Source organism: Ranitomeya variabilis, chromosome 1 (assembly GCF_051348905.1).
Source record: "Ranitomeya variabilis isolate aRanVar5 chromosome 1, aRanVar5.hap1, whole genome shotgun sequence".
In the NCBI taxonomy this organism is placed as follows: domain Eukaryota; kingdom Metazoa; phylum Chordata; class Amphibia; order Anura; family Dendrobatidae; genus Ranitomeya; species Ranitomeya variabilis.
The window spans coordinates 875,700,428-875,710,501 of NC_135232.1; positions in this window are offsets into that span (position 1 = coordinate 875,700,428).

The window sequence follows — 10,074 nt, forward strand, 5'->3', positions numbered from 1 at the left end:
CGGTATCCCATCCTGGCGGACCCCTGCGCTAGTGGGAATGCATCATTACTTTGCAATAAACTTTGTAAAGTATTTCTATTTGAGTTATTCCATGATAATTGTAAACAGGCCTAAAAGGCCCCAGGTGCGTGAATGTGTAGATTTCTATGGGTATGCGTTCTAGGGTTAAAAAAGCAGTTGGTTTGCACAGCAGCGTGCAAACAGCAATGCAGCTGTTATAAGAGAGCCTTATAAGGCAGCCTAATAAGCTACAGAGCTGACGCACAAAAATATAGACTCCACTGTCCCTGCAAAAAAAAGGTGGTGTTGGACAGTGGAAGTCGCTACAGCACAAGTGGTTTGGCTGGTGCATTTGTTTGGAGGCTTCAGCAGGTAACCATCTCTGCTTTTTTCTCTGTGATTTTTTTGTAAATTTTCTGGAGAATTTTTAAGTCCTTTTTGTGCGTCTGTGAGCTTTTGCTCAATGTTTGGCGTTAGGACCGGCAAAGATGTAAGGACCCTTGACGTGGGTTGCCGGCTTACGTATTGAGGCCCCAATATAAACTAATACCTTACATACATTGATATGTGTTTTTTTTGCACTTTATCTTGCAGGGCGCAGTCGGACCAAGATGGCTCTGTAAACTGTAGGCCTCTATTCACACAGCATGCATTTTGTAGCACTGGGCAGCCCGCCTGTATGTGCGTTAGTAATAGGCTGTAAACCAGATGCTCTGCATTGCCTGTGTGAACAATGCCACATACAGACTATTATCGCTTATCCTTTTGTGCACTAATGCCAAACAACCAATACTGGATTGAAAGTGGTTGTTTCATCGGTATTTTTTGCACCTGTGTTGTTGCCATCATTTATCGGGTCCGATGCGCCCTGCTCAGGGCCGTATTTAGAGTTTCTGCTGCCCTAGGCACTTTTAGCGCTGCCTCTCCCATTGGTGAGTATGACACTATCTGCATAGACTTTGGCAAGAATCGCTGTTGGGAAAGTGACCTTTTGCAGCAGATCGGGCAATTTTTCTGCATGTGCTGTGTAACGAATCACTTATGGCAACACTGCGTTTGGTTTCATTCATTCCCTATGTGATTTGCGGCACTTGCTATGATCTGGGAAATGCAGTGCCATACCTCCCAACTTTTGAAGAAGGGAATAAGGTCTAAAGGTTGCGGCGCACTTAGTGCGCCGCGGGAAATTTTAGGCCACGCCTCTGACCACTGACCACACCCATTTCACAACTAATCACACCCATATCCACGTCACAACCACAGCCATTTAGCACTGCTGATCACACTGTTTCATATACAATAATTAAAACAAAAAAAATATGGCTACGCAGTGCTCCATACTGTATAATGGCAACACAGTGCTCCACATACTGTATAATGGCCCTACATGATGTTCCATACTGTATAATGGCCACACAGTGCTCCATACTGTATAATGGCCACACATGATGCTCCATACTGTATAATGGCCACACATGATGCTCCATACTGTATAATGGCCACACATGATGCTCCATCCTGTATAATGGCCACATATGATGCTCCATACTGTATAATGGCCAGACAGTGCTCCATACTGTATAAAGGCAACACATGATGCTCCATACTGTATAAAGGCAACACATGATGCCCATACTGTATAATGGCTCTACATGACGCTCCATACTGTATAATGGGCGGCCACACATGATGCTCAATACTGTATAATAGCCACATGATGCTCCATACTGTATAATAGCCACACATGATGCTCCATACTGTATAATGGCCACACACGATGCTCCATACTGTATAATGACCGCACATGATGCTCCATACTGTATAATGGCCACACATGATGCTCCATACTGTATAATGACCGCACATGATGCTCCATACTGTATAATGGCCACACATGATGCTCCATACTGTATAAAGGCCACACATGATGCTCCATACTGTATAATGGCCACATATGATGCTCCACGCATAATGTATAATGGCCCACCCCCCTCCCATCCTGTATGCATGGCTCATCCCCCCCCATGCATGGCTCATTGGCTCCCCTCTCCCATCATGCATGGCTCATCTCCCCCCCCTCCTGTATGCATGGCTCATCACCCTCCCCCCCTCCTGTATGCATGGCTCATCTCCCTCCCCCCCTCCTGTATGCAAGGCTCATCTCCCTCCCCCCCTGTATGCATGGCTCATCTACATCCCCCCCTCCCCCCTCCCCCCTCCGCATGGCTCATCGCCGCCCGCCCATCTTGCATGGCTCGTCATCTCTCCTCTCCCCCCTTGCCAGCCGCCCCCAGGCTCCATCCTCCATGCATGGGCGTCAGCGTCACCATCATTCATGGTCATGGGCAGCTCATCTTCATCGGCTGAGGCTCCCTGCCGCTCTGCGCTCCAGTCCCATCCTATGGCTCGGCTCGCTGCTCCGCTCCCCGTCCACGGTCCTCCCCCCGCCGTCCTCCCACCCTGGCTGACACATGACATCATACTCACTGACTCACCGTCCGACTCCTTTCCACACCGCGCGGAATCCACCTCTGTCCCGGCGGCGGCGCAGCACCCTAGTCCTCCTGTATGAGCGGTCAGGTGGTACCGCTCATTAGGTTCATGAATATGCGCATATTCATGAACTTAATGAGCGGTACCACCTGACCGCTCACACAGGACGAGCTGCCGCCGGCCGATGCGGAGACCAGACCAGGCATCGCTGGAGCTAGCTAGGTGAGTATCTATGTATGATTGATGATGACTCACCACTCATGATGTCGGGGCGCGGGCGGGCAGGCGACCACGGGTGGGGGTTGTTTATTAAGGTTACCCCGCCGGACTTTACAAAAAAAAAAAAACACCCTTGCTCTGGTGCCGCCCCCCCCCCCCATCGTCACCGCCCTAGGCACGTGCCCTCGAGTACCTAGTGGCAAATACTGCCCTGGCTGTCGTGACACATCCTTTTAAGAACTGGCCCGGTACCAAGAATCCCAATGGCCCTGGCGGGTGCTCCACATCCAAATACCATGAAAGGGTAAGACAGGTCCTGAAGAGCCAACTCAATGGGAAGAATAAAATCTGCGCAATCAATACATATGCCCTGCCTGTTATCAGATACCCTGCTGGCATAGTGTTCTGGCCAAAAGAAGAGATGGAATCTGCAGATGTGAAGACACAAAAGCTCCTCACAATGTATGGAGGTCTGCACCCTAAGTCTAACACCCAAAGTGTGTATATCAACAGAAAAAAGGGTGGACGAGGCTTAATAAGCATCCAAGCTACCATCACAGATGAAACAAGGAGTATCCAGGAATACATCAGAAAAATGTCACCAAAGACGAGATGCTGAGAGAAAGCCTAAGGCAGCAATAACAATAGATCTGGAAGGAAAAACAGAAACATGAAGTGCCATGGCAAGACAAGCCGCTGCATGGGATGTACCATTGACAGATAATCGAGGTGGCTGACATGGAGAAATCCTACCAATGGCTGGAGAACGCTGGACTCAGAGACAACACAGAGGCCCTAATCATAGCAGCACAAGAGCAAGCCCTAAGTACCTGATCCCTAGAAGCAGGAATTTACCACACAAGACAAGACCCAAGATGCAGACTATGCAAAGAAACCTCAGAAACAGTCCAACACATAGTGGCAGGGTTCAAAGTGCAAGCAAGAACAGCATATACCAAACGCCACAACCAAGTAGCGGGAATTGCATTAAGGTACATCTGCACAACATATGGGCTAAGTTCCCCTAAGTCCAGGTGGGAGGCCCCAAAAAAAGTGGTGGAGAATGAAAGGGCTAAAATCCTGTGAAACTTGAAGATCCAGACAGATAAGCAAGTGTTGGCTAACCAACCAGACATTGTGATAGTAGACACGGATCAGAAGACAGCAATGATAATAGATGTGGTAGTGCCAAGTGACAGCAACATCAGAAAGAAGGAATATGAGAAGCTGGAGAAATACCATGACTTTTGGATATGGGATGGACCCCACTCCTTCTTAAAACCACAATTACTGTAAACCTAGGTACTAAAATAAATACACAAAACACATTATTTTGGTTGTCAAAATGGCCACAGCTTTTATTCAAATTACAGGATTAAATAATCACAGTAGGAGTCAGGTGGAGTGCTAGTACATTGGGATTCACAAGATTCTAAATAATTAAATCATTTTTGTAAACTTAAAAACTAGAAGTCCCTGCAAAAGCATTAATGGGACTAAACTTGGCAAACCCCCGACTCACAAAGAGTCATCCTACAGGAGAGGAAAAAACCCCTGTGGAGGAAACCTCCAGGGAACCATGGCTGAAGGATTGACCTTCCCTTGGGCTTAGAAGGTTACCGCAAATAATAACTCTTTATAGCCAATATACAATTGAACATGGTACAAGATATACAATGACAAATTCAAAAATACAATAAAACATTTATCATTATACAAGCAATAATTACAAAGTTTAAGGACAAAGATTATAAACAGGGCGGGAGGGCGGGTAATGTTTCCTCCTGTCCATCCTGTGAGAGAAAGAGGGAGAGCCAGACTTGCCTCCCTATATAAGCCCCACCCTCGTCACAGTAATACACCAGGCACAAACATCTAAACTTCCTCTTAAAGCAACAACACTCTTGTTTAAAATCTACACCGCAATACAAACAAAAGCTGCAGGAGTTCTTGGTCCACCCATCCCCAAGTCATGTCCCATACAATGACTTTTGGATATGGGATGGACCCCACTCCTTCTTAAAACCACCATAACTACTGTAAACCTAGGTACTAAAATAAATACACAAAACACATTATTTTGGTTGTCAAAATGGCCACAGCTTTTATTCAAATCACAGGATTAAATAATCACAGTAGGAGTCAGGTGGAGTGCTAGTACATTGGGATTCACAAGTACTGCGATATCCCCAGCTGTCTGACATAAAGCACCAGGACAGACAGCCATAAAGGGGCGGCACGCACTGGCTTGCCATTCAAGCAGAGCCAGTAAACTTTCAGGGCACCAATGACCCTATTATCCTCACTCCTGTGCTTAACCACTGTGCCCGCCCCTGATTGATGTTACCATTACAACGTCCTTGAGGCTGGCCACCAAAGCCGAGCCTTCTCACCACCATGAGGTTTTACATCCTCTATTAGTTAAAATGAGTCCACCTTAACTTGTCTGCAAGTTCCACCTGACTCCTAAACCACCACCAGCGAGGCCATTTGACACCTTGAATGGACTCGACCCCAATCAACCATGCCTAATAAAGTCATCAACCAGTTCTGCATGCTATGGAAAGACTGTGCATATAAGTAACAAAATTCCAGGACCACAACAGATTAATTTTAACAATGCAACACTACCAAATTATGATCGATAATACAGTAACTACAGCAAAATAACAGCCGCTAAACATCCTGAATGTGGATCCTATAATGGGGAATGCAGAAACTAAACCATAAGAAAGGGGTAGCCACAGTCTGACTACCTGTATAATGATGTCTGTGATGCCTCAAAAACTACTATACCGTATGTATTGTAGCCAGCTCTAATAACTCACTAATTCACAGATTTTAGTTCTAGAAACCACCATTACATACAGTGGCTGGGCTGTGCAGTAACCAATTCTTAAACCCACTTACTATTACTACCCAAAAAGTGATGAGTGTATATAAAGAGAAAGATACTATAAACAAGGAGTAATTAAAAGCCATACACAATATATCGACATTATAACCGATCATGAAATAATTTAAATAATTTCTGTAATATTTCTGTAATATTTGGACATAGTAAATGAAATAAGCCTATAGCAGAAAAGTCTACAAAGGCATTATTAATAACCTTGCCACACCATTGTTAATTGCTTTACAGGCACTTGATAATATATACCACTAACCCTCTCCAACTGGGACAAAGGCATTGGGAATAGGCACATCGCCCTTCGTGTTAATGCTCTTGATTTCTTCACCCTTAGCCGCTCCCACTGGCTCAAGGGCATCGGGATGCACTTTATTACTTTTCCCTTAGTCACACCCACTGACTCCAGGGCACCCATATTATGTACATTGCTCTTCAGTTTAGTGCCCCAGATTACTGCATTGTCCAGACGACAACCTTGAAAGAAACAGGAGTTGGTCCATATAAACAGTCAAAATCTGTGCCTCAGCATTCTCAAGTCACCTGAAGAAAGAGAGCGTCCTTGAAGCTACAGATTGTATTGAAATGCACGAGCTATTGTTCCTAGCTCATAGGACCCAATTTAATTTGCAGGCATGTAGAATATCATTGCCATGACCACTGGGACTTTACCCTAACAGGGTCTTGTAAGATATAAATGCTTCTGCAGACCAGGGGGCCATACAGTGATGGTCACTCCTTGACACCAGGAGGTCATACCAAAGATGGTTACCCCTCCATACCATACCCCTCCGACAAACCCTTGCCAAAACTCCCCTCAACATTTCACCAGATCCAGAACCATATTTAATACCAAAATGAAGAATCCATATCCCAATGGATCCCCCAGACCAACTTCAAGGACACCCCCCCAACTGCCCGGATCCAGGTAATCCACTCAGTCTGTGCTATCCACCATCTTAGGTAATATAAAATTAAGCACTCAGTGAATATACACCATTCAACATAAATAACACTATTTATACATTTATACAATTGTGTAAAAACTTACGGGGACGGTTCTTGGAGCTAACAAAACTGGCACACCATGGGCAAAAGCCCCCCCACAAACTTTTTTAACCTAACCTTCTTTACCCTCAGCCGTAACCACCAGCTCGAGGGCACCATGTAACCCGTTTCAGGGCAAACAAACTCCAAAAGCTCCCGAGGTAAACACCCCGTCCAGAGCCCGTAAACCGAAGCCAGTTCAATCCAATAAAACATCAACTCCAAGAACCCAACCCCCTGCAGCCACTGTGACAATGACCTAAGGGGACAATATAAGAATTAAAACAGCATACAATAAAACATCAAAGCAAAAAGAACATTAACATGCTGGGAGGAGTCCTTGAAGCTCATAAGATCTGGTGATTACCAAACAAAAAGTGAACATAAAATGTACCAATTACTCCCAGCCGTTACCCCACTGGCTCGGGAGCACTACAACCACTGGGTTCCAATGTTCACTTGAACTTCCTGAGGATTCAACAAACCCTTGCTGAAAATCCCCTCTACAATTCATCAGATCAAGAACCAAATTAAATTCCAAAAAGAGGAATCCATATCCTAATGGATCCCCCAGACCAATTTATAACCAACTTCAAGGACCCCCCCAACTGCACAAGATGTGGGATAAGTCAAGATGAAAACACCATGTAAGTTTACAATCAAGGTATATTACAGGTTGATACTGTAAAATGTCCCATCATAAGGTCAGATACATTCAATAATGGGCAATGTTGTGTTACAGTATATGCTGTAACAATAAAGGAGAAGCCGCCTGCTACTCTACAGCAGTTACAGACAGGCTCTCTAACCACCAGCTGCATATACATCGTAAGAAAATAAATATTTAGGTCTAGTATAAGCTGCCTGCAGCCATGAGTGTATGTGCAGAAAACTGCAAGGTCTGTGTCCCCTGTCAGTCACGCTACCTCCATACAACAGACGAGAGACAGGGCGGAAAACTGGGCCCATGATGTGTTCTCCAGAGCAAGGTGCAGCATCACACTAGGAGTGCCCACTCACTGCCCGCCATGTGCTGAGCTATTAGTGCACACTCACTGCCCGCCATGACTGCGTTAGTAGTGCCCACTCACGGTTGTGATGGTGGGATATGTTATATGGATATCATTTTGTGTATATTTCTATTTTACTTATTTTCATGGTGTACTCTTGTAGGATGAGTTGTTATTTGCCATCTGATATTCTCCCCACAGTTCTGTATTGTTATCTCTCCACAGGGTCAGTGAATAAACCTGTTTGCTAATATGCTAACGACATATTGAACTAGCTTGTTGAAACAATGACCCCCTGTAGTGCCTTAATCCACCAGGCACCTTTGTCAGGTGTGGTAGGCTGCTTTATTAGTGCCCCACTCACCACCACGCCATGTGCTGAATTACTCCCCGAATAATTATTGACACCCGATAAAATACACATAGTAAGGCTCCAGGTAATCCACTCAGGCTTGTGCTATCCACCAACTTAGGATATACAGAAAAAGGGGTGGATATATCAGGCAGGACAGCATGCAACATAATAGGACTAAAGGCTGCCATATCTCCAGAAATAAAGCACGGATTTGGAAGTCATGCACAGATTATATGTGCAGCAAGGAAAATAACCTGGAGACCCAGGATCTAACATGCACTCAAAGTCTGTATACACATAGCTCCCAACCGTCCCTCATTGTGCGGGAGTGTCCCGGATTTCATGCTTTGCCCCGCTGTCCAGCGCAGGACGCTCTCATCTCGGACACAGCAGGAGAAACTCCGTCACACCCCCTTTTGTTAGGCCACGCCCCTTCCCCTTCGTATGTTCCTGAGTCTCCCAGCATCACTGTTCGGAGAGGGAGAGAGAGGGGACACTTCTAGTTTGAGCATAGCTCCTTTGAGGCACGTGGAATGAGTGGGGCTGAGCAGGGAGGGATGGACACACTCACAGCCTCTCTTTTTGTCTCGGCTGCTCAGTGCTCACTGCTGTGTTATTGCAGAGTGACAGATGCAGATCAGTGAGTAGTCGATGATGCCTTGTGTGGGGTCAGGAGGTGTACAGTGTGGATGTAGCACAGCCGTGTGTGTGTGCGAGGTGTATGGAGCGGAGCCGTGTGTGTACGAGGTGTACGGAGCGGAGCCGTGTGTGTGTGCGAGGTGTATGGAGCGGAGCAATGTGTGTACGAGGTGGATGTAGCAGAGCCGTGTGTGTATGAGGTGTATGGAGCAGAGCCGTGTGTACGAGGTGTATGGAGCGGAGCCGTGTGTGTGCGAGGTGTATGGAGCGGAGCAATGTGTGTACGAGGTGGATGTAGCAGAGCCGTGTGTGTATGAGGTGTATGGAGCAGAGCCGTGTGTACGAGGTGTATGGAGCGGAGCCGTGTACGAGGTGTATGGAGCGGAGCCGTGTGTGTGTGCGAGGTGTATGGAGCAAAGTAATGTGTGTACAAGGTGGATTTAGCAGAGCCGTGTGTGTGCGAGGTGTATGGAGCGGAGCCGTGTGTGTATGAGGTGTACGGAGCGGAGCTGTGTGTGTGCGACATGTATGGAGCAGAGCCGTGTGTGCGCGAGGTGTATGGAGAGAAGCCGTGTGTGTACAAGGTGTATGGAGCAGAGCTGTGTGTGTGTGCGAGGTGTATGGAGCGGAGCCGTGTGTGTATGAGGTGTATGGAGCGGAGCCGTGTGTGTGCGAGGTGTATGGAGCAGATCCGTGTGTGTGCGAGATGTATGGAGCGAAGCCGTGTGTGTACAAGGTGTATGGAGCGGAGCCGTGTGTGTGCGAGGTGTATGGAGTGGAGCCGTGTGTATGCGAGGTGTATGGAGCGGAGCCGTGTGTGTACGAGGTGTATGGAGCGGAGCCGTGTGTGTGTGCGAAGTGTATGGAGCGGAGCCGTGTGTGTACGAGGTGTATGGAGCGGAGCCATGAGTGTGCGAGGTGTATGGAGCGGAGCAATGTGTGTACGAGGTGGATGTAGCAGAGCCATGTGTGTACGAGGTGTATGGAGCGGAGCTCTGTGTGTGTGCAAGGTGTATGGAGCGGAGCAATGTGTGTACGAGGTGGATTTAGCAGAGCCGTGTGTGTGCGAGGTGTATGGAGCGGAGCCGTGTGTGTGCGAGGTGTATGGAGCGGAGCCATGTGTGTGCGAGGTGTATGGAGCGGAGCCGTGTGTGTACGAGGTGTATGGAGCGGAGCCATGTGTGTGTGCAAAGTTTATGGAGCGGAGCCATGTGTGTACGAGGTGTATGGAGGGGAGCCATGTGTGTGCGAGGTGTATGGAGCGGAGCAATGTGTGTACGAAGTGGATGTAGCAGAGCCGTGTGTGTGTACGAGGTGTATGGAGCGGAGCCGTGTGTGTATGAGGTGTATGGAGCGGAGCCGTGTGTGCGAGGTGTATGGAGCGGAGCAATGTGTGTACAAGG